Genomic DNA, 26,326 nt, shown 5'->3' with positions numbered 1-26,326 from the left:
TTTTTTTTTTTTTTTTTTTTTTGTCTCTTATAAGGACACTCTCATTGGACTTAGGGCCTACCTTAATCCAGTATTATCTCATCTTGATCCCTAACTAATTGCATTGGCAATGACCCTTTTTCCAAGTACAATCATGTTCTGAGGTTCCAGGTGGACATTAATTTGAGGCAGACACTATTAAATCTACTAAAAGGAGGAAGAGACTTTGAGAACCCCATGTATACTTGATGCCTATGATGATATCCAAACAGTGGGCAACTTAAAAATAGAAAAACTGATTATTTCATTTGAAATGGACAAATGTTTTTGTGTTATGAAGACAAAAATTAAAAAGAGAATAATTGGAGATGTGTGTTCATATAACAGAGTAATTTTTATTAGTAGAGCTGATACAATCCCAAACAAAGAAGGACTTAATTCACAACATGGCAAGTTTCAGTGAGGCTCCCAACATTCCACTGGAAAGTCACTAGATAATCACAGAGCATGGAGGTGGGCCAAAATGAAACAGAGGAAGTGTAATAACTGAACATATGGAAGCAATGTAGTGATTCTATTAAGAACTGACAGATAAAGGCCATGGGGATTGCAAATCCATCACCTAGTTTTCAGTGATATATAAAGAACAGAGACCTAAAACACTGTTCATTTATATGTGATGTTTTCGCCCTCATCTAAATTTCCTGAAGACCTTGGCTAATGGTACAGAATGTCAGTGAGAATTGAATGTGTGATCTCAGAAAATTCAGTGAATTTAGGGACTGAAGAAGGGGAAAACTGATGCTCAAAATACTAATTGATTAAAAGTAGGGTATCAAGCAGTTAAAAATGTTCCGAACAGATCTTGCCAGGAGGATCCATTATAAATTGGGGTCCAGACAATACATAAAGGTGTATTGTCATTCTCAACTATAAAGAATAAGAAAAACAGAAAGTAAATATTCTTACAGAGAATAGCAGAGCATTAAGATTCATTTGCATTTTAAGTCCATTTTATTTTGCCAATGTATTAATATTTAGAGGTCTGTTATAATAATATTATGTATTAATTTTTTTCATTTTCATACACAGTTAACTAAAGAGCTTTTCCTTAAAAAGCTATAATGTCTGTAAAAAATATTTTTAAATAAGGTTTCTTTTGTTAAAAAAAAAACTTAACTTGCCAATGGAAGAAAAAAATGAACTCATTAGATATGTATCTTATGTGAGGTAGCTGGTGGAGGGAGGGAAGTGTTACTAGTTATAACAGAAGTGATAAGAATCATGGTCTAATGGGGGACTGAGTTTTATCGGACTCTGTACTTCCTCATCATGGGGCTAGCTAAGCTCAAGCTTGACCTGAGCTTTTCTAGAGAGGTGGCATTGCAATAAAATGCAAACCATTCAAGCATGGGATGACAGTGAGAGGTGGGGCACCAGCATCAAAATAATCCATTTCCTCTTTAGCTTTACTTCAAATTGATGTTACACAACTAGAGTTCAGTGAAAACAACATGACAGATTAGAAAGAGCTCACAAGAAACAACATGTTCTTAATTTTATTTATAAATGTGACCCGTGACATGTTTGTGTTCTATCTAGCTAGAAAAGATTTAAGAACTCCTTCCTTATCCCCAAATGAAAAGTTACTAGAATACCCCATCCTTCAACAGCTGCTCCTTCAATGACCACTTCTTGTGCCCATGCTGTGACTTGTTCATCAGCAGCATAAGCATCACACAAATCTAAGGGATGCTTCAAGATTATTCAGGGCAAAAGCTTTTATCTCCCTGAAAAGGAATACAGGTTTGCAATCTTGATATTTCCAGAAATGAATTCACTCTTTTCTTACATCCACTAAACACAACCAAAGCGTTGTGGTATTTTTCTTAAAAGTATAAAAGTATATTATTTATGTGTAATAATTTTTATTAAATTGCCACCCCCAAGTCTGGCCCAAAAGCCAGAAAAGTAGTCTCCTGATTCTTAGAATCTGCCATAGCATTAAAACATATTAAAGATGCAATTGATGCTTCAGAACGTGTGCAAGAATAACAGAGTGAAAAACTGTGAACTCAAAGCAAATTTAGTGACTGGCTCAAGATAGGGAATAAATCAAGAGCAAAGCAGATTTGCATGTTCTGTCAACCCAGAGTTACCTGCAGATGGAAAGGTTGTTTCCTACTGCTTTCTATGCTCTTGAGATGATCACTCATTGATCTAAAAGTATCCAGACTTCCCAGAATATTCAGCATCTCCAGGGTATAAAAGCAAAATGACTACATTTGGTTATGTATTCACTCACTCCATAATAAAAAGTGGACCTCTCATATCTGTTAGAGACTATGTTAGTTTCTTTGATTGCAGCAAAGAGTAAATGAGAAATAACACCTAGCCTTACAGAGCTTATTCTTTTATCTAATCATTCAATACATGTTCACCAAGTACACACCAAGAACCATTATGGGTTCTTGGGATCTGAAAGCGAGCAAAACAAAGATCCCTGCCATCTTGGAGTTTACATTTCTTTGGAGGACAATAAACAATGAGCATATCATAAATATGTCAATTGTACAGTGTATTCAAATGAGGTAAGTGCTATGAAGAAAGAAAAGCAGATCAGAGCAAGGGGGATCTGGTAGAGTTAGTGCCCAGTAAGGGAGTAGAGCAGTGTGAGTTGCAATTTCAAGTCAGAGTAGACTTCATGGTATAGGGAGATTTAAGCAAACACTTGGAAAAAGTGAGAAAGTTTATCTTGTAGCTGTTGGGAACATGAGGATTCCAGGCAAAGAAAATAACCAGCACAAAGGCAAAAGCATGCTTGGTGTTTAGGATGAAGGGCAGAGTTCCACTAACTAACTTGCATATAAAGAGGAAGAGAAATGTGTACTTTACCTGGATGCATTGGCCATTTCTCCTGAACTATTTTAGATATATGTAAAATTCACTTATTTTAGAATAAAGTTCACTTATTTCATATTTTATTGGAGAATATGGAATTAATACAGTATGCTACTACCATCTAAAACCTCTATTTCTTGAGTTTTAACATATCCGTTTATCAATGCAGTTAGGAAAAAAACAAAAATGTTTGGCTATTAATAGTAACATATTGTACTTTCTAGTATTCTTTTTAGTAATTTTCATTATTAGCCATACAGGTAAACATCTAATACCCTTTCTTTACATGGCAATGTTCAAGGCATTTAGATTCAGCTATAAAAGCAATTCTTCACCCTTAATGTTAACCTAGACAGGAATTGACACCAAAACAGTGTATTCACCAAGGCTTTATTAATTAACAGATGTGATGTAGTGAGGCATTTTTGTCACCCACCAGACAATGAATACTTTACACACATGGTGATTTAACATAAAGTTGATTCATGTTAGAACCCAGTTCCTCTTTCAGTCACATGTAAATTTATAGCAGTATGTCTGATTCTTCAGTGAAAAGAATATTTTAAGGAAAGAAAATGGATTTGCTAACACATCCATATTTTCCATGTTGGACATGTTTCACTGCTGTTTATAAAATACTCAGTCCTAAGGATGACAATTAAACCTTAAAATTATGGCAAAAGAAGCAAACAGACTATCAAGGAAAAATAAAGACTTACACTTAAATTTCCCCACTTTTACCATCAGGAAAACCTAGACCTTGGGCCTCTTTTGTACTAAGAAATTTCACAAGGATATGACTTCAGTATCCTGGAAACAAATTAGTCATTAGGATTCTACCGTTTTCCTTTAGAATTAAAGCAGTGAGAACTGAGAACTTTGCTTTAATATTGCATTGTGGCTCAGCAGAGTCTAAACCTTAAGGGAAAAATGAATTCCAAGTGTCTGTCATCCACTTTTTCACTACAGAATGGAAGGTAGAAGGGACATGTCTTTCAAGCCAGAGCTGATGGCTCCCTGCACGCACCTGTGTGGAAGGCAGCTCTCGCAGGGTGGTGGCACACTCCCAACATCTGCTCCTTTCATTGAATTTAGCTGTAAATTGAAATTCCATTGCAATGTTTTTAGAACCAGTTGAAGTAAGGAGACTGTCAGAAATCCTCTTTAAACTCACCCTTATCCAAACAGGAAACTGACCCTTGGCCCCTGGACGTAACAGTACACCAGTGGAAATTTCATTATCCCCGTTTCAGCTGAACTAAGTGAAAATTAATTGTGTAATTATCTGGATGAGCGCATGTGTAAAATTTTACAATGTGCCAGTTAGATTAAGTAACGTGTTAGTGGCATGGTTTAGTGCAGAGTCAAAGCTGTCCTATAAAAATGGAATAAAAAAATCTAACAAGGTTGGAAGAAAAAAAAAACATATGTCAGAACAAATACTTAACATAAGAAGGTAAGGTTAGGCTTAATTCTATAACCTGATGAAAATCTTACCCTCCTAAACCATAGGTAAATCTGGCAGGGTTGGAAAGGGTGTGCGTGTGTGCATATGCGTGCGTGTGTGTGAGATCACTGGGACATTTGTGTAAAGGACTTCTCCATTTACTGTAATTTTAAAATGAAATCATTATTAAAAGATTTAACTTGCTAACTATTGTATTTTGTACTTTTTGTATGTAATTTTACTTTACTAACTACATTAGAAAGGGTAGGCTATATTCAGTAGATGGGATTATTTGTCTCAGGTATGCTTTGTTCACCTGTTCAGTGAAAGGCTCTGACTTTTATTCTGGATTTAATTCTTCAAATGATAAAATAAATGCTGCATCCTGACTTAAGATTATTTCATTAAAATATTTAGATGAGTATGAACTGGTTTTAACAACAAATGCATGGGGATTTTCCTTCTGAAGTCTTACTTTGATAAAGATGCTAAAGTACATTTTTCCCCTGAGATTTTGGCCTCACCCTGCCCCCACAAATATTGCATTATGGAGACTATTTCCATTTGAAAGTCTCTGGAATGTTTAGGTAGCAGAATTTCTGGATGGAAAGTATGATTTGGGGTGATGCTTTTTGAAAGCAAGGATCGTCTTTAAATAACATATGAGTAGTGTGTAATCTTAGCCATTCTGAATGTCAGATTTCACAATGTCAGTGCTATCTTGGCAAATCCAGACACTAATTTATGTATCTTGCCAATAAAACAGATCTCCTGTTTTTCTCATTTCTTATACTATACGTTGTCTCTTTAAAGGTATGTTTATGCTAAAAGTCTGTTGAGATTTTTCTTCCACCATCCTCCTCAAAAATGAAACCTCCACTAGACAAAAATAGTAACATTCTCAAAGAAAATGTATTCAAAAAAATGTTTTAACTTTTTTTTTAACTTGGATTACTATAATGCTATTAGACGTTTGTATTGGGTTACTAGTGCTTTAAGAGATTGTTAGTACTTTAAGAAGCTATAAAGAATATGTCTATATTTAGTGGAAAATATTGTAGTGTATATAAGCATGATTAAAAGAAAGAAAGCACCAATGTGATTTATAGAACAGCAGGGCAGTCAAAGGACATTAAAAATAATCGAGACCATTCAAAGGGAAAGGCAAAACTTCAGGTCAAAGAACATTAGCCTCAACATGAAAATGAGACTGTAGTATTAAACATACATTTTACCATAGATTAATTATCCTGAAGGTGTTGGAACAGTCCTTTTCTTTTTAAATAAGACACAATGCCCTCTTCACCAGTTTGAAAGTGTCAGGAGTTGGGGGAGGGGCATTTGTTTGTCAAACCTTAGAGAACAAAATGGATACCAGGAGGTGGCCGTGCAGACTCCATGTGCAGCCCTCCAGATTCCAGAGCAGTGCTTGCATTTCAGAATGTATCACATCAGGCATGACTTGCCCTTTCTTGGAAGAAACGGTGTTGGTTTCTAAAGCCAGGCCTGGGAGTTTCTCTGTGCCTTTCAGGAAATGGTAAAAATCAGGAGAATCTAGTCAGACATTTTTTTTTTAATAAAGCATTTTATGGTTGTTACTGTCCCAACTTCATATGAATAAAATTTTAAAAATTTAATCCAGATTTAAATTTATAACTATAGTTTATATGAACACTTTTTAATAATTATTGTTTTTACATATTTCTCCTTTTTGAATAATGTAAATTTGGAATTTGATTTCTAATACCGAACCACTTAACATTTTAAAATCATATTTTTATTTTAATTGACTCCAATTAAGACTATTGTTTCACTGTAGAATATTAGGACTGAAAGAGGCCTTAAAATCCTCCATGTTCATTCTACACGTAAGAAGACCAAACTCTACAAAGAATAACTTCTCTTCTAGGTCAACGCTGTCTTAACTAATCTGGGTTTTCTAGTCATCTGGCACTTCCCCAGGCCTCAATAGGATGATAAACAAATGTGTGATTATGTAGGAAGTCAGATGCTAGGTGTAATATACAGGAGGAAGAGGCATAGGGTTTAAAGCCCGGATGACCTGGATTTGAATCCTAGGTCTGTGCCTTGTTCTGTGTGTGACTTTGGGTATGTAACTTAATCTCTCCAAATTTCAGAATCTCAGATTCTGTGTTGTGTCTACCTCACAAGTTAGTTGTGAGCATCAAGTTACACAATCTGTATAGAGCTGCCTAGCACATAATGAAGAACTAATAAAATTCAAATATTTGAGGAGCAAACTTTCAAAGTCAAGAAAACAGTTTATTAAATTTATGGTAAAACATATACAGAAAAGCTTTGAGAGTAATCAGGAGGAAATCAAGTTAGCATAAATTTCCTTTTTAATAAGATTTATTATGCATATCCCATATAGAGCATGTTTATTCAGTATGCAGGTGAATCTTTCATTTGAGCATTTGGAGAATAGTTGAAGAGAAAAAGAAATACTGAATAACCTATGAGAAAAATGGGTGTGAATTTACATATATATTTATAATTATATATTTATATATAAACATTTAGTAAACTTATATATAATTAACATATATATGAAACATGTACCTATATGTTAATTTTATTGTGATTTATTATTTACACCCCATTTGCTTCCCAAATGAATTCAAAGTGGCAAGTTATTTTTTCTTTCCTGTTTTTTGCCAAATGTTGATATATTTTGGAAGACCATTTAATAGATAAATTTCTCAAGCCAGATGTTCTTGTAGAATTACAAGAAAACTTGGGAAACAAAGCTAAGCACCCGGTGCCAGGATATGAAAATACAGAGCACCTAGTCCATGTGTGTGAGAATCTGAACACTAGAGCTCTCTGTGAAAGAGGGAGAGATTCCTTTCCCTCACTTCAGTAATAAGAGTAAGGTTACAGGTTTGTTTCTTCTTTCTCATTACTTCTAGAATTGATTAAATATTTTATTACAAATCTGAGCCAGAAGTGTTTAAGATGAGAGCTTAAGAAATGGAATAATAGAGTTTTTGAAACTGGTTTAAGGTTTAAAGTCAGCATTTAGTTTCTTCAAAAACACAAATTCATTCATTTGTCATATAGTTCATGAGTGCCAGAAATATAGCAGAAATAAAATCCAACCCTTAATTTTATGTAAATTCCATTCTAGTGGTTAGAGACAGAGCAATAAATAAGCAAATACTATGTTAAGTGTTGCATGCTATGAGGAAATTTAAGAAGAGGAAAGGTGATGGAGACAGGGAGAGTGCAATGTTATGAAGAGTGGTGAGAGAAGCACTTGTTTATAAGCTATCCAGTGGACAAATTCAACCTTATTCTTATAGCTCACACCTCACAAACTTCTAGTATGTGCTATTTAAGGGTGTACTAGAAAGTATATTTACTTTGCTAGTTTTTAGTTGTCATTATAGCTTCTAAGTAGGAAATACTTGGGTTCTTCATTTCCATTAAGTTGAGGGAACATGAAGTCAATAAGCCTATGATGTGTGAAAGATACTACCTGTATTTTAGCCAAAAGTAGAATCCCATGAAATGATCCAAAACAGGAAGAAGTAGAGGGGGAGATATTCCATTGAAAAAAGAAATGAAACTGGGGGATGTAAAATAATACAGTCACCAAAGCTAAAAATAAACGAGAATATCTGATCTTAAAAAACATATTTTCTTGGAGAACAGAAATCTAAGACAGCAAAGGGAATTCTTTTCCTTACTGTCCCACTTTTATCCCAAAGATCTGAGGAAGCCAAATGAAAATTTCCTGGCATCCTGGGGCAATAAAATAATCTTGGTCTTCTTGTGAAACCACATTAGTATGGAGAGGGAACAGAGGCCTTTTGAGTGTTCCTAAGTGCTGTGTAAGCTGCATTTTTCTCCAGGAACTCAAAGCTTTGTTTATTTGCAAAGAATTGTGCTACCAAGGTATGGAGGCCTCAGTGGCCCAGGTGACATACTCAGATGTGAACGTTTACCAATTAAGAAGCTCTCAATTAAATGCTTGTTCAAGAGCCCAGGGAGACACATCAAAGGTTACTATTGGTTTCTTTAGATATGTTGGTGAAAAAGAAACTGGCATTTCTTTGGGGAAGGTAGACCCAAAAGAAACTGTCCTCAGCAAGCTATAGCTTAATGAAGCCCTGGATGATTTGAGTCAACTCTTCCCTTCACCTTTGCTAGCTTCAAGGACTTTAATGGCAGAAAACTTGATAAAAAGTACTTGAGTTACTCACTTTCCCATTCAAAAAGACTTTAAAATTTAAGTGACTGCAATTGTGAGTGTGTGTGTGTGTGTGTGAAAAAGAGAGAGAGAGACAGAGAGAGAGAGATGGAACTGATTGGCCAACAGTAGAACATTTGTGGAGGAAGAAGAGTTCATTTTGTTTTATAACTGCCCCATAGCAAAATGCTATTTCTATTCCTAATGCTATAACATGAAGTCGCCAGCTGCAGGAAGTGTATGGATTACTTACCTCGTCAGAAGCATAGATGTAAATACGTACATAATCATTGGGGCTGCTTAGAGTTTGGTCTGTTTTATTTGGGGCCGAGTTACCCATCCCCATTTTTTTCCAAGCTACAATGTTGGAATTCAAGCTTTAACTAATGTTTTCCTGGTGGATTTAGTGCTTAGTAAAAGAGCTATATTGACAGCACGCAGCAAGAATTTCTGTTTATAAGAAAAATAAATTTGTGTTCTCTCTCCAGTTCCACTGCTCAAAATTACTCCTGAAGGGATAAGGACACCAGGACATGCCACTGGACCACTGAAGGTAAGGGCTCTAGGGACGGAAGATTAGATGCAGCCCCAAGTCAACTCACTTGCTTATTGTTAAACACAACTGAAATGCCAGCTTCTCCCACCTGTCACTTCTTTCCCTGGTCACCTGCTTATAACTTGTCTGTAACATGCCACCTATGGTAGCTTTGCCCTTTTTCAGAATACCTGAAGGCAGTTCAAGGCACTGCATATTCCAGGAAGTGAATGGCCAGCATCTTTCCTAGATTTTGACCACAGTTGTTATTTTAAACATTTGCCCTGTGTCATACTGTGTCCCAGCCTTGGTTGAGAAAACCTAGTCACCGTAGTGTTGTGCTGTTAACCTGAGTCTCCCCGCTGACTCCAGTTGCACTTCAAACTCTCCTGACTTCGCTCATGGTTCTGACGTCTCCCCACAGCCAGCAGGCGCCTCCTAGAGTGATTCTAGTCCCTTCATTGTCATTCCCCCTGAGTTTCTGCTTCTTCATTTTCAGGAGCCGGCTTTCTCATTTCCTGGTTAACCTGCTAGGATTGCTTCTACAACTCTACCTATATCATATATTTCAAGATTGCATTTTCTTTATCTGCTAGTTTCTCTTATTGAAATCCTTCCAATAATAAAATTCAGGTTTGTAAATAGCCACTGTAAGATCACTAATTGTTCTAGAAAGAAAAATAACATAGTAAGGAATCTTGGAGAACTCTCTGTTCCATCCTTGGCCTACTCTCCTCACTCTCCTCCTGTTCTCTGAGGGATTATATCCACTCTCATGATTTTAATCAGACTTATTTATATGCTGGAATTAACAAAACATCTACATCTCCAGTCAAGACCTTTCCCTGGAACTCTGGATGAACATATCCAACCAAATACCTACTGGATATTGTCAAGTGGATTCTCAATATTAACATGTCTAAAACTGAATTCAACTTCTTTCCCTTTCAAAGAACGTTTCCTGTAATAGAAGGGGTAAATAATTCTATAGTACTTTCTATGCATCAGGCATGATTCAACGCACTTTCCACATATTTACTCATTGGATCCTCACAGCAGTCTTAAGAAGTACATATTATTCTTATCACCATCCTATGAAGAAACAATGGCACAGAAGTTAAGTAACCTTCCCAAAGGCAGACAGTTAGCAGTGGCAAAGCTGAGATTTGAATTCGAGCTGCCTGGTTCCAGAGGTCATGCTTTTAACCATTGTGCTATTTCACTCTCACACCAGTTAACCTGTCACCAGGAGTGGACATCTAGGAATCAGCTGTCACCCTCCTTTCACTTCTTCATCTAAGCAAGCTTGTGTTTCTCTATTCCATCCCTCTCCTCTCAGATACAGTGCTCCATTTTTGCAAACCATTCTTTGCAAAACGGAAAGTCATTCTTAAATGACTCCCCAACACAGAGAGGACTGTGTCTGACCCTGCCCTGCTCCTTAGCTTTACCCCTTCCCTTCTCTACCTGGAACAAGAGGCTCTAGCAATGCTCAATCACTTCCCATTCCTTTAAACACAATGCCGTGCTTCTCCTATGGATTTTCTCATGCTGTCCTCCTGCCTGAAATGCTCTTCTCTTTTCCAAGCACCCTCCTCCTAATTCCTGTTCATTTGAAAGCTTCAGTTCAGTGTCCTTTTGCCAGTAAGTCTTCCCTAATATCTCTACCACCACCATTTACCCTCCAAGTGGATTGGTTCCTCCATCCTTCTCATGTGCTTTGTGGTAGATTTTTTCTTTTCTTTCTTTTTTTTTTTTTTTTTCTTAGATAAGGTCTTGCTCTATTGCCCAGGCTGGAGTGCAGGGGTACGATCTTGGCTCATGGCAGCCTTGAACTCCTTGATTCCATCATCTGGAATCAATTATTTCTATTTCATTATTCATTCTGTTCATTTCTCTGCCCCCTCCCACCAGAACTATTTGTTCTCTGAGGTCTGTGACTGCTCTCGATGAATCTGAAATTCTCTAGCACCTAGTTTGGTAACTGGAGAACAATATAAAATGGATAAATTTTTCATGGGTGGGTAGACATAAAGAATGACTGAAAATAGAGTGCCATATGGTATTTATGCACCAAATATGCATATGTATAAGGAAAAGAAGGGTCAAGACATGCATGGGTCATTTAGCGTGTATTTATGAAACTTCTGATTTGCACCCAGTCTTGGTAGTTTGCAGTGATGGACAATGTGACAAACAATTGTAATGAAAATAGGATCATTCCAAATAAAAGCCAAAATATCATTTCATAAGTGGGTTTGCTGAGCCCAAGTCACTCTCCAGCTGTGTCAGTCATCTCCTTGGGCAGTGTCATGAATTCTATTGAGTCTCTGGAGTTGCAGGTCATACCAGAAAAGAAGGGCCTCTGTCATTTGCTCCAGAAGGGCTTCCCTCTCAAGGCAGGTGAGAAGCCTCAAGGTCTGGCTGTCCTGATGCTGTTCTTATAGAGTCTCTGGTTGGCTGGTGTGCTGAACTGGACTTCTCTCCATATGAAGCTCAGAAGCAAAAGTGGCTTAGAGACAAAAATAAATAAAGGTCAAAGTCAACTTAGACTTTTCATCATGCTAATGATGTATCCCAGATTACAGGATATGAGCTTAGCTCATCAGAGTGCTGCATTGAGGTATGACCAAAAGCATAACATTCCTCAGAGTTGTCTGCATATAATAATTAGTCATCCATTTAAACATCTTATGAGAATCCATAGATGCCAGTCATTGTGCCACATTCTGGAAGTGAAAAGAAAAATAAGAAATACATTTGCCTTCATGAAGCTTAGAGTTTGATGAGTGAGAAAGACAAGAAAAGGCATCCAAAAGAATAGTTCATGGGATAAAATAATTTTTTAAGGAAAAAGAAAGAAAAGGCATAGTTACTTGAAATCACATGGGGGATGGGTTATAGGGAAGCAAAAATCTTTGTGACAGCATGTGAGCAGGGTCCCTAATACAGAGTAAGGGAGTGGGAGGGAGAAACAAGGACCCTCCCACTTCCCCTATATGTCTTGCCCTCTCAAAACGAGAATGACTAGGCTGAGGACTTGCAATTTATCTTCCCATAATTGGTAAGCCATTGAGCCAGCATAGGTGTGATGCTGGGCTATGAATGATCGCATGAATGCTCCCTGGTATTAGAAAGTTCCAGGAGAGTGTGACAAATTTCTATCATTTGTGAATACCATGGAAAATTGCAGGGGGTTAAGTCACTTCTTCAGTAGCCCCAGAACATCCACCTGCTAGGTGAGAGGAAGCCCTAGCAGCCAGACATGTAGAATGGACCCTCCCTTGCTTAGTGAAGACTGAAAAACTGAGAAACAGCCTCAGCCAGATGTCTCACCCCAGAAGACAGAGTAGGTGAGGCCTCATTTCCAGTCCCCAAAGAACAACAGATATCCCCTACAAAAAAGCCAGCAGCTCAATGTCCAACCCAGAGAGACAAAGAGAGTGGAAAGGCTAAAGTCTGAGGCAGGACCTCAAAGTATAGGCTTAAAGTGAAAATAGAAACAGGCATGGCCAAGGCAAGTTCCTAGATCAATCACTATAAAGACTGAGGATATTGTGCTACCTGCCATATGCCAAAAAAAATGATACAAAGTGAGTCTTTCGTTCGCCCAAACCCCACCCCAAAACATAAAGTATAGGTAAAAATAGTAGAATTGCCAACACAACATGAAGCCCTTTAGCTACCATCCCTCTTACAAGGAAAGTGTGAACCCAAAGTCCCTTCTATTTATAAGGTAACCATGTGTCCTTTGTCGTGGGGCAGTCTTGGTTTACAACTATCTCCTGGAAAACTTATTAATATCATCTTCTTTCATTCTCAAAAGAGTTCTGATATGGGCTGTAAATTATCACCATATATGAAAATTCTGGAGCCCCAATTGTGGCAGGAACTGGACTCAACACATTTCTTTCTTCCACTATGATGTTTAATCTCACTATTTTCATTTCTATGTTTACAGATGAGAACTTGAGGCTTAGGCAGTTTAAAGAGCTTTCCCAAAATCATAGAGTGATTGCATGGAAATAATGGGAATTGACCTCAAGTCTATCTGAGGCTAAAATTTGAGCTACAATTATCTATATTTCTTCAGTGAAACACCACTCCCTTGGCAAGAGCATGAAAAGTTGCATCCAGTATTAAACTAATGAAGAAGTTCCATGAGGAATTGTCAGACAAAAATCACTCTGTACTTACTGTATTCCAAATAACCGTGTTTTAATGTATTTGAATTGGGTCTCAAGGACAACTGCTTTGACAATAAAAAGAAGCTAGCATTAGGGATTGTGTTTCAGGAAGAGGAAGCATGGGTGAGAGTGAATATGGCTGAAAAAGAACTTATGGATGTTTAGTGAAATGAAAATAAGGATGTTCGGGTTTGGAGAATAAGCAGAGAATAACCATTGAGGGACTTGACTAAAGACTTGGACTTCACCCTTCATGAACTAGGGATTCCTTGAAGGGTCCTACCCATGGAGAAATATAAGATAAGCATCCCAGAGGCTGGTGGGGATGGGATTATAGGGGATTAAACTGAAGGCACTAAACTGTTCATGAAGGTCAAAACTAAAGCAGTAACAGTGGGGATGGAGAAGAATGGTGTGGTTTGACAGTTTCTCAACAGACACACAACAATGGGCATATCCCAGTAACAAAATGGGTGAGGGAGGAGTGACATAGATGGAGAGAACAAGAATGATGCTCAGTCCCATTAGTGCTTCCCAGACTTCCCACTGCAGACAAATACATCAGATTTTCCAGGCAAGAGGCCTGGTAGTCCGATTATATAACAAGGGCTGGGGTGGTACTTATCATCTGGGAAGTTGGGAAAACACTGGACAAAATGGATAAGATTCCCTTAATATAGCCAAGGATAGAAGAGAAGGAAGAGCTTTCATTAAAAAGATAATAAATTCATTTTGGAAATAACACTTTAGATCCAAGATAATTGAGTTTTTCAGTGTTAGAAACTAAGGAGAGGGCCATGCTTGAAACTTTAGATTTAGGGGATTATTCATGGATACATGATAATGGAAGTCATGCCTAGGGATGAAGTTACTCTGGGACCAGATAGTATGATAAAAGGAAACAAGGACAAAAGTTCAAACTACAGTAACAGTTAAAGAACAGATGTGGGAGGAAGAATCAATCTGAGAGAGAAAGAGATTTTAGAAGTCAGAACTAAGAGGGGGTAATGTCAGAAGCTAAAGAAATGTGCTTTTCAATGAAAAGGGAGTAATCACCAGTATCAAATGTCACAAAGATTAGGGATTTAAACTGTCCCTTGAAATTGGCACTTAGAAAATCATTTGTAGCCTTTCCAAGGCAGCTAGATTACAATGAAACTAAAAGTAAATGGGAATGAGAAAGTGGAGACAAGCAGCATTTGCTATATTTTCTATGGTCTTGGTGGAGAACAAAAGAAATGAGGAGTGAGAGGATGACATGTTCACAAGGATTTGCTGGTCAAGAGAGACTGCTTTTCTCTGGTCTGTCAGGAGTTGTCCAGGAAGCAAGATATAGAAACCCGTACAGAAGAGAAAGAACAGGAAACCATGGCTAGAAGCCCACAGACCTAGTAGGTATTATTTTATGTTTAAAGACACATAATTATGTTTGAGGGCCAAGGGAAGGGAATCAGTGAGAAGTGAGATGGTTAGCATGTGAGGAAAAACTGATAAAAAAAAAATAGATGAATGGCTATTACTTGATATATGACAAGTAATAGAGGAATGATAAGAATTGATAAGTAATAGATGAATGGCTATGAGGACAAGAAGAAGACTATAGTATAGATAAGGTTTTAAAAGGAGGAATGCATTTTTTCTCTAAGAGCAGAGGAAAGAATAGATGAAATTAAGGACTTTCTGTTGAAGAAAAAAATATTTAAAGAACATATGCCTAGTGGTGACCTGGTCTCAGTACAGTAGAAAATCAGGTCAGCTATTGAGAGGAAGAGGTAGGTATTGAATCAAGAGCCTATGGTGATAGCTCCAGTAAGAAACCTCTGGAAGACTGGCAAATTGTCAGTTTGAACCTCTTGGTTCAAAATCCTCTCCTTGCTCTATCCACCAAGCCCATATTATAATCCATATCCAGTACTAACAAACTGCCACCTCCCACACTGAAAGCTTCATCTTAAATCTGACTTCAAAAAGTTTATAAAGATTTCAACTTTGGCCAGGCACAGTGTCTCACACCTGTAATCCCAGCACTTTGGGAGGCTGAGGTGGGTGGATCACTTGAGGTCAGAGTTTGAGACCAGCCTGGCCAACATGGCAAAACACCGTCTCTACTAAAAATACAAAAATTAGCCAGGCATTATGACGGGCACCTGTAATCCCAGCTACTCAGTGGGCTGAGTTAGGAGAATTGCTTGAACCCAGGAGGTGGAGATTGCAGTGGGCTGATGTCGTGCCACTGCACTCCAGCGTGGGTGACAGAGGGAAACTCCATCTCCTCTCTGAGATGCCAGTGAGCCTTAGATAGTGCTATCCTAACATGGTTAGCAATAAACTAAGCTTTCCCTTCTCCACTGAGAGTTCTGGTAACATTCTTGGGAGCCAGCCAGCATTCAATTATTATTTCTAACATAAATGAACAGAAGATACTTAGACTTTCCTTAGTGACTAGAGACCAGCCATTGATGTGATAATTGGTTTTCTAAAGATAGATTTTCAGAAATGGGAATGCTGAATAGTTTAGGATTCTTGATTAAATATATACATCTTACATATGAGAAAACTGAGGCTGAACAAATGCAAATGATATGGTACAAAGAGATGAACAAATGGAAACCTGAAATGGGACCCCACAGTGCTTCTCTATAACCAAGGAAGCTGCTTTCTCTTCTCTTTGCTGCTGGCTTTCTGCTACTCTGCTCACTAAACAGTAGTTTCTATTAGCAAGCCCACCTACTAGCAGCCCTGCTTCTACTCCATTAGGGATATCGCCCTCCTTAAAAGACAGGCATGGGTGAGTCAGGGAGAGTCCTCTACCAAGAGGGGCAGTGCTTAGGGCTGACAGTTAAAACTGAAAAATGTCGAAGATGGCAGGCAGAGTTCTAAACTCAAGCCAACGAAGGCTGTCCAAATGAAGCTCTCCATCTCCAGAGCCCTTTTTCCCAAAAAAAAAAAAAATTCTCTGCTGAATATTTTTCTATTTATTTGCCTTTTTGCCTTTCTTGAAAATAGCTCACCTCTCCTATTACCAATTAAAGTTCTACTTTTGCTCATATTATTAGCCTAACCAATGACAGTGTTATGAGCACAATATTTGTTTCATTTCTTTCACTCTTCAGGAAAATTTGGTTGCTTTCTTGTTTTTGGACGACAAAGACACATTTTTTTCCTTTTTTAATTTTACGTTAAGTTTGGGGATACGTGTGCAGAATGTGCAGGTTTGTTACATAGCTATATGTGTGCCATGGTAGTTTGTTGCACCTGTCAACCCATCATCTATGTTTTAAGCCCCACATGCATTAGGTATGTGTCCTAATGCTCTCCCTCCCCTTGGCCCCCACCCCCTGAGAGGCCATGGCATGTGATGCTCCCCTCCGTGTGTCCATGTGTTCTCATTATTCAGCTCTCGCTTATGAGTAAGAACAAGTGGTGTTTGGTTTTCTGTTCCTGTGTTAGTTTGCTGAGAATGATGGCTTCTGGCTTCATCCATGTCCCTGCAAAGGACACGAACTCATTATTTTTTATGCCTGCATAGTATTCCACAGTGTATATGTGTCACATTTGCTTTATCCAGTCTATCATTGATGGGCATTTGGGTTGGTTCCAAGTCTTTGCTATTGTAAATAGTGCCACAATAAACATATGTGTGCATGTGTCTTTATAGCAGAATGATTCATAATCCCTTGGGTATATACCCAGTAATGGGATTACTCAGTCAAATGGTATTTTTAGTTCTAGATCCTTGAGGAATCTCCACACTGTCTTCCATAATGATTGAACTAATTTACACTCCCACCAACAGTGTAAAAGCCTTCCTATTTTTCCACATCCTCTCCAACATCTGTTGTTTCCTCACTTTTTAATAATCGCCATTCTAACTGGTGTGAGATGGTATTTCATTGTGGTTTTGATTTGCATTTCTCTAATGATCAGTGATGATGAGCTTTTTTACATGTTTCTTGGCCACATAAATATCTTTTTTTAAGAAGTGTACAAAGACAAATTTTTATCATTTGATCTGCTTCTTGGATTTTTATTTCCTTATTTGCTGTTATTTAGGAAATCTATAACTACCTAAAGCTTGTTTTAATTTCTAAATAAAATAGTTACTTGTCTCTCTGTCTCACAGTGATGAACACATAGTTGGTATTCAATAAATGCATCTTGGATCAGAAAAGACATTTTCTTTTGCCAGATATATACATATATATACACACATACATACACACACATATATACATATATACATATATATTAACCCTTGACCTATATAATCCATGCAACCAGATTGATAAATGCTGTAAGTGTAACTACCAATAACTACTAATAGCAATGTACAATGACAGAAAATTACAAGTGTAACTACCAATGACTACTAATAGCAATGTACAATGACAGAAAATTACTCTGTGTAAGCCGTTGTTCTAAGATATTAACCTGGGTTAACGGATTTAATCCTTAAATCAACCCTGTAGGGGAGGGACTGTTAGTAGCCTCTTTTTCAGAAAGGGAACATGAGACACAGAAAGGTTGAATAATTTGTCCAAAATGAAGCAACTAAAAAGTGGCCAGACTAGGATTTGAACCCAGACTGTCTGCTTTCAGTTTCTTAACCACTGCACTATACTAAGGACCACTATTATTTTATGTGATTTGCAAATGTAAGAACAAAAACAAATTATATGATTAAATTTGGAATTAATAGTTATTTTTTGGAATACATTTGTTCATATAACTTTTCACAAATACATGGCCATTTTCTATGCAACAACTTTTAAAGAAAGATTGTATAATTCTGAAAAATGAGAGATAAACCAATAATTTTAAAATTCCATGAAATATTTTGTGCAAACCTATCTTGCTTCCACAAATGAATCAAAGTTCTTTCTTTAGCTTTGACTAAACTTGACTTTCAGGATGATATACAAAGAGAGAATGTGATTTATCCTCCCAATTGGAGAAACTTAAAAGAAAGTAGGATTCCAAACATTAATGACAGTGGCAGAAAAATTGGGAAATGAATATCTTTGCATTTCTAAAGAAAAGAATGCCCAATCCAGGAAAACTCCTGGGCTGCATTTATCCTCAAATGTTGGGGTATATTTTTTCCACTGCCATCCTATTTCCACCTGGGAAAAGAGGAAAATCTTGGCAAGTGACTGTGAACATCCATTTTATTCTTCTTGAAGTAAAATACATCTTCTTTGTTCTTTAAGGCACTGCCTCTGTGCTTGTAATTCTTAACAATCCTTCCTTTACAGGGACTCTTATTGGCATAGAAAATGGTTGCCAAGAATTCAAAACCCTCACAAGTCATAAGAAATTATATTTGAGTGAGAAACTGCTAGAATTATTTTAAATCACCCAATTTCATGTAGTTGAGATGTGAACAGGGGAACGGAGGTGAAATGTAAGCTTTTAAAGGAATGTTAACTGCTATCACCAGGGAAAGATACATATATATATGTGTGTGTGTGTGTGTGTGTGTGTGTGTATGTAGTGTATACAAACACACACACACAGAGACACTACTGTCAGTAAAAATATGGATATGTTCTCTAGGATATATGGGGAAAGCCAGATGGGAAAAATGATGGAACAGAAAACAAAAGGCCAGACAATACAAAATCTCTGTTTAATAAACACAGCTGGGATGCAGCTGAAGTTGAGAAGACAGTGAAGCTACCTTTCTACTCACAAAGAAAATCTGCTATTAGTAGAAGTAAAATTGAATGTTTGGTGAAATTGACATTTTCATGCCAAGAAATAGGCATGATTATTTATTCCCAACAGTTTGTAGGATTTAGCATTAAACAGAAATTGCAAGAATCAATGACTGCCTAAAGATAATGTCTACTGACTTGCATGGGAAACACATTGATATAAAAAGAGGAAACATGCAAACCTTTTGTAGTCATAAATGCATTCATAAAAGCAGCTATCAGAAATAACTCAATGCATTTGGGTATTTTAATGTATGCATAATATTCTTAATTAAGAAGGATAAGAACTTTTAATTTCAAAAACAAGATTTATTTTGTCTCTGTTTTTAACATTGGAAAATAAAACTTTATTTATTTGTTTATTTTATTATACTTTAAGTTCTAGGGTACATGTGCACAACGTGCAGGTTTGTTACATATGTATACATGTGCCATGTTGGTGTGCTGCACCCATTAACTCGTCATTTATATTAGGTATATCTCCTAATGCTATCTCTACTCCCTCCCCTCCCCACAATAGGAACTGGTGTGTGATGATCCCCTTCCTGTGTCCAAGTGATCTCATTGTTCAATTCCCACCTATGAGTGAGAACATGCAGTATTTGGTTTTCTGTTCTTATGATAGTTTGCTGAGAATGATGGTTTCCACCTGCATCCACGTCCCTACAAAGGATACGAACTCATCCTTTTTTATGGCTGCAGAGTATTCCATGGTGTATATGTGCCACATTTTCTTAATCCAGTCTGTCACTGATGGACATTTGGGTTGATTCCAAGTCTTTGCAATTGTGAATAGTGCCACAATAAACATACGTGTGCATGTGTCTTTATAGCAACATGACTTATAATCCTTTGGGTATATACCCAGTAGTGGGATGGCTGCTTCAAACGGTATTTCTAGTTCTAGATCCTTGAGGAATCACCACACTGTTTTCCATAGTGGTTGAACTACTTGACAGTCCCACCAACAGTGTAAAAGTGTTCCTATTTCTCCACATCCTCTCCAGCACGAGTTGTTTCCTGATTTTTTAATGATTGCCATTCTAACTGGTGTGAGATGGTATCTCATTGTGGTTTTGATTTACATTTCTCTGATGGCCAGTGATGATGGGCATTTTTTCATGTGTCTGTTGGCTGTATGAATGTCTTCTTTTGAGAAGTGTCTGTTCATATCCTTTGCCCACTTTTTGATGGGGTTGTTTTTTTCTCTTGTAAATTTGATTGAGTTCTTTATAGGTTCTGGATATTAGTCCTTTGTCAGATGAGTAGATTGCAAAAATTTTCTCCCATTCTGTAAGTTGCCTGTTGACTCTGATGGTAGTTTCTTTTGCTGTGCAGGAGCTCTTTAGTTTAATTAGATCCCATTTGTCAATTTAGGCTTTTGTTGCCGTTGCTTTTGGTGTTTTAGACATGAAGTCCTTGCCCATGCCTATGTCCTGAATGGTATTGCTTAGGATTTCTTCTAGGGTTTTTCTGGTTTTAGGTCCAACATTTAAGTCTCTAATCCATCTTGAATTAATTTTCGTATAAGGAGTAAGGAAAGGATCCACTTTCAGCTTTCTACTTATGGCTAGCCAATTTTCCCAGCACCATTTATTAAATAGGGAATCCTTTCCCCATTTCTTGTTTTTGTCAGGTTTATCAAAGATCAGATGGCTGTAGATGTGTGGTATTATTTCTGAGGGCTCTGTTCTGTTCCATTGGTCTATATCTCTGTTTTGGTACCAGTACCATGCTGTTTTGGTTACTGTAGCCTTGTAGTATAGTTTGAAGTCAGGTAGCGTGATGCCTCCAGCTTTGTTCCTTTGGCTTAGGATTGCCTTGGCAATCCAGGGTCTTTTTTGGTTCCATATGAACTTTAAAGCAGTTTTTTTCCAATTCTGTGAAGAAAGTCATTGGTAGCTTAATGGGGATGGCACTGAATCTATAAATTACCTTGGGCATTATGGCCATTTTCACAATATTGATTCTTCCTATCCATGAACATGGTATGTTCTTCCATTTGTTTGTGTCCTCTTTTATTTCACTGAGCAGTGGTTTGTAGTTCTCCTTGAAGAGGTCCTTTACACCCTTGTAAGTTGGATTCCTAGGTATTTTATTCTCTTTGAAGCTATTGTGAATGGGATTTCATTCATGATTTGACTTTCTGTTTGTCTGTTACTGGTGTGTAAGAATGCTTGTGATTTTTGCACATTGATTTTGTATCCTGAGACTTTGCTGAAGTTACTTATCAGCTTAAGGAGATTTTGGGCTGAGACAATGGGGTTTTCCAAATATACAATGATGTCATCTGCAAACAGGGACAATTTGACTTCTTCTTTTCTTAACTGAATAACCTTTATTTCTTCCTCTTGCCTGATGGTCCAGCCAGAACTTCCAACACTATGTTGAATAGGAGTGGTGAGAGAGGGCATCCCTGTCTTGTGCCAGTTTTCAAAGGGAATGCTTCCAGTTTTTGCCCATTCAGTATGATATTGGCTGTGGGTTTGTCATAAATAGCTCTTATTATTTTGAGATACGTCCCATCAATACCAAATTTATTGAGCATTTTTAGCATGAAGGGCTGCTGAATTTTGTCAAAGGCCTTCTCTGCATGTATTGAGATAATCATGTGGTTTTTGTCTTTGGTTCTGTTTATATGCTGGATTACGTTTATTGATTTGCATATGTTGAACAGCCTTGCATCCCAGGGAAGAAACCCACTTGACCATGGTGGATAAGCTTTATGATGTGCTGCTGGATTCGGTTTGCCAGTATTTTATTGAGGATTTTTGCATTGATGTTCATCAGGGATATTGGTCTAAAATTCTCCTTTATTGTTGTATCTCTGTCAGACTTTGGTATCAGGATGATGTTGGCCTCGTAAAATGAGTTAGGGAGGATTCACTGTTTTTCTATTGATTGGAATAGTTTCAGAAGGAATGGTACCAACTCCTCCCTATACCTCTGGTAGAATTCAGCTGTGAATCCGTCTGGTCCTGGACTGTTTTTGGTTGGTAGGCTATTAATTATTTGCCTCAATTTCAGAGCCTGCTATTGGTCTATTCAGGGATTCAGCTTCTTCCTGGTTTAGTCTTGGGAGAGTGTAAGTGTCCAGGAAATTATCCATTTCTTCTAGGTTTTCTAATTTTATTGCGTAGAGGTGTTTATAGTATTCTCTGATGGTAGTTTGTATTTCTGTGGGGTCGGTGGTGATATCCCCTTTATCATTTTTTATTGCATCTATTTGGTTCTTCTCTCTTTTCTTCTTTATTAGTCTTGCTAGCGGTCTATCAACTTTGTTGATCTTTTCAAAAAATCAGCTTCTGGATTCATTGATTTTTTGGAGGGTTTTTTGTGTCTCTATCTCCTTCAGTTCTTCTCTGATCTTAGTTATTTCTTGCCTTCTGCTAGCTTTTGAATGTGTTTGCTCCTGCTTCTCTAGTTCTTTTCATTGTGATGTTAGGGTGTCCATTTTAGATCTTTCCAGCTTTCTCTTGTGGGCATTTAGTGCTATGAATTTCCCTCTACACACTGCTTTAAATGTGTCCCAGAGATACTCGTATATTGTATCCTTGTTCTCCTCGGTTTGAAAGAACATCTTTATTTCTGCCTTCATTTCTTATGTACCCAGTAGTCATTCAGGAGCGGGTTGTTCAGTTTCTACGTAGTTGAGCAGTTTTGATTGAGTTTCTTAGTCCTGAGTTCTGGTTTGATCCTCAAATACTACCTTATCATGAAAATGCCCACTTTATAGAGTCAGACAGACTCTATCCTTAAATTGAGAGCAGGAAATAATGGAATTGTAGATTTTTTTAAAAGATAATAAGCTCCTATTTATTTTATATAGCAAACATTTATTGAGCATCTACTATATATGAAACACTATGTAAATCCTTCGGTGGGATTCAAAGATGAATAAGGCACAGTCCCTGTCCTCAAGGGACTTATAATCTAGTGACAATATAAGGCATTGAGCAAGGTATGTGGAAGGGGGTGAGGTTGGTAACTGGGAGCTAGGACAGTTCAATATTGATTATAGTAGTAACCAGCAACAGGATCCCAAATTAGTATTTTGCTGTGGTAGTAGCAGCTGATTTTATTTTGGTACGGGTCATTGCAAATTCCTATCCCATGCCCAGTTTTTAAAACCATATCTGGGAAAATTGAAAGTGAACAAACAAAAACAACAATAAAATAAAACATGTCACACATTGTTGGAGGGGGGTTGCTAATAATAATTAAGTTGGAAATAAATGCCTCAGCCTAGGAGTCTGTAGATTGGAAAGTCAGCAGCCCATTTCTGACTTCTGTTTAACTGTGAACAAGACACTTAACCTCTTTGCAACATAATATATCCGTCTTTGAGATGATGCTAAAAATGTCTACTAATAGGGGTGCTAGGAAGACAATAGTGTTAACATTTGCTTATTTAATGAATGTTACTTGCTAAGTTTAAGTGGTCTATAATGCTCTACATGCATCATCCTATGTTGTGTTCTTTGTGAAGGGAACTCCCTGAAATTGTGCAACTTAGCCAGCTGGGTGAAATGTCTTTCCCAAGATAGTAAGCTGGGATTTAAACCCAGCAGTCCTGCTTGTGAATTCTCAGTCTTAAACACTAAGCAGCACTGTCTCTCTGAGGATAAAGAGGAGGTGAAACAAGTAGAAATACCATACATGATGAAAATACTGCAAGTGCTGAGATTATAGTACACTTACTTCCTTGCATTGCATGGCAGAGAAAAGTCATTATCCAGGTAAATATTTTTTTTTTCAAGACTATCTATTATTTTTTGCAAGACTTCGTCCAATTTCTTTCAAGGATTAGTCCCTTCAAATCAGCAGTGCCTGGAGAAGCCTCCTCACTAACAAAAGCATTGACAAGTCTCAACTGAATCATACTGTCTGAACAAATGATGCAGGGATATAATATCTCAGGTGGGATGGACATAATGGATTTCCCTGTTGATAGGACAGTGAAAAAATGTGCGGCTGGCTGGGTTATTAAGTACACTAATTTATTTTAGCACATTCTTTATGCTTTGATATAATGTAATAAACAAACATATAGAATTCAATTGTAGCTGTTCCATTTTAATATCGACAAAGTTAGCTTTATGGGGTGGTTAGGGAAAATAATAGGCATTAATCTATGCATCCATCCACCATTCACTCAGAAAAAAAACATTTGTTGTATTGTAGGTTCTAGGGTTCAAAGATGATTAAGAAATGTTCCTGCCCTCAGATAGCTGGGAAGAGGGAGAGAGATAAATCAAAAGATAATTTACACTTTGTGGCAGGAACCAAAATACAAGAAGGAATTATGAGAGATACGCCTGCAGAAGGCCAAACAACTGAACTAAAGGAGGAATAAAAGGCTTCATAGAAATGGAAGAATAGAGAATCATTCCATAGCATAGGATGAGTCCTTTATTCACAACAGCAAAGACATGGAATCAACCTAAATGGCCATCAGTGACAGACTGGATTAAAAAAAAACAAAAAAAAAAAAACTGTGATACATATACAGCATGGAATACTATGCAGTCATAAAAGGAACGAGATCATATCTTTGCAGAGACATGAGTGGACCTGGAGACCATAATCCTTAGCAAACTAATGCAGGAACAGAAAACCAAATATCACATGTTCTCACTTATAAGTTGGAGCTAAATGATGAGAACACATGGGCACATAAAGGAGAACAACACACACAGGGACCTATTGGAGGATGGAGGGTAGCAGGAGGGAGAGGATCAGGAAAAATAACTAATGAGAACTAGGCTTAATACCTAGGCGATGAAATAATCTGTACCACAAATCCCCATGAGACAAGTTTACCTATGTGAAAAACCTGCACATGTACCCATGAACATAAAATAAAAGATAAAAAAAAGAAACTATCATCTCTGATCTGGGCCTTAGAGGATGTGTACAGTCTATATAGACAGGCTATTCTTAATGGAAAAGAAGCTTCCCTACCCTCAACACCCCCCGCCCCCCACCAAATTAAGTAAAGCAAAATGGCTTTATCTACATATTCTTTGAAAAGAACACTAAAATCTACTCATTTTCTGTTATGTTAAAAGAACAGTATATACTAGTTTTCGTTAGTTAATAAGACCATTAGCCAAGTCAGAGTAAATATGATACTCTGAGATTATGAAGCTGACCAAGCATCAGGAGATCTCATTTCATATCCCAGTCTGTGCCAGCTTATAATACAATCTTGGGCAATACAAATTGATATAATGAGAAGAAAAAAAAAAACTTTAAAAATCGCTGCTCAAACTGAATCACTAGAAGATATTCAGTATGACCATTGGTAAGAAGTGCTCTTTCAGTTTAGAAGGGAAGAAGGGAGGGAGGGTGAGAGGGAGGAAGAAAGGGGAAGAGAGGGAGAAAAAAGAAGAGAATGAAGAAGGGAGGGAGAGTGGGAGGGAGGGAGGAAGGGAAGAAAAGAAGAAGGAAGGAAGGAAGGAAGGAAGGAAGGAAGGAAGGAAGGAAGGAAGGAAGGAAGGAAGGAAGGAAGGAAGGAAAGGCAAGCCAGGCCACGGTCTACACTTGCTGATGTTCTTATTGTTGGTCAGAGGAGGTTCCCTGGGTGGGGACTGAGAGGAAAGACAGGAAACAGAAAGGTAAAATCATCCTTCATTTGGAAAGTCTTTCCTGGAGATTTGTAAGATCAGAGGTCCTGGAAATGTGGCAGAGGACTGACTCAGGAGAGAGAATGGTCCGTGTGAAGGGAGGATTGTGTAGGTAGTGGCGTGGAAGGACAGGGTGGGTTACGAAAATAGTTAGTCATTTTGTGTTCATCTTTAAGTTGTTCCCTGTGGGGTGCTCTCTGTTGTGTTTGCTTGTGGTGCTTCTGAGGAATGGAGAAAGAGAATGATATCTGGTGTGAGCTTAAGCTGTGGCCCGTCAAGAGCAGGACCCACATCTGCTGTGACCACCTTCACATCCCAGTGCTGAGGATAACACTGGGCACATGTTGGGGCTTCAATGTGGAAGAAAGAGCAAAAACAGGGTTTGTGAGAATGTTTCACATGTGTGAGTAATCATTAGTGTATCCATTGTGAAAACTAATCTCGTCATGTCCATTAAATAAAATCACGTGCCTAAGATCCAGCAATATCATTTCTGAGAAACTATATGCCAGAAATAAAATTACCAGTATGAAAGAATTTGTATACAGAAATGCTACCAGCATTTGTTGGGGGGTGGTCAAGAAATAAGGACAACCTAAATATCCATCAAAAACATTTGATAGATAAGCAGACACATTCCAAAGCTCAGGCTCTGGAATCTGCCTTCTTGATCTTAATCTGGGTCCCACCACTTACTAACTACAGTATGTGACAT

General features: G+C 37.6%; 1 long non-coding RNA gene across 1 annotated transcript in view; it reads left to right on the top strand.

Annotated features, from left to right (window-relative positions):
• Positions 1–26,326, top strand: part of LOC105519939 — a 40,899-nt gene that overhangs the window by 4,172 nt on the left and 10,401 nt on the right. Inside the window, exon 2 of the long non-coding RNA XR_001003046.1 lies at positions 9,032–9,096. This is a non-coding gene — a long non-coding RNA (uncharacterized LOC105519939). The remainder of the gene's footprint in view (positions 1–9,031; positions 9,097–26,326) is intronic.

The sequence above is a fragment of the Colobus angolensis genome, unplaced genomic scaffold (assembly GCF_000951035.1).
Source record: "Colobus angolensis palliatus isolate OR3802 unplaced genomic scaffold, Cang.pa_1.0 Scaffold362, whole genome shotgun sequence".
NCBI lineage: Eukaryota > Metazoa > Chordata > Mammalia > Primates > Cercopithecidae > Colobus > Colobus angolensis.
Note: the sequence above shows the minus strand (reverse complement) of the source record. Positions and strands in the feature narration are given on the sequence as shown.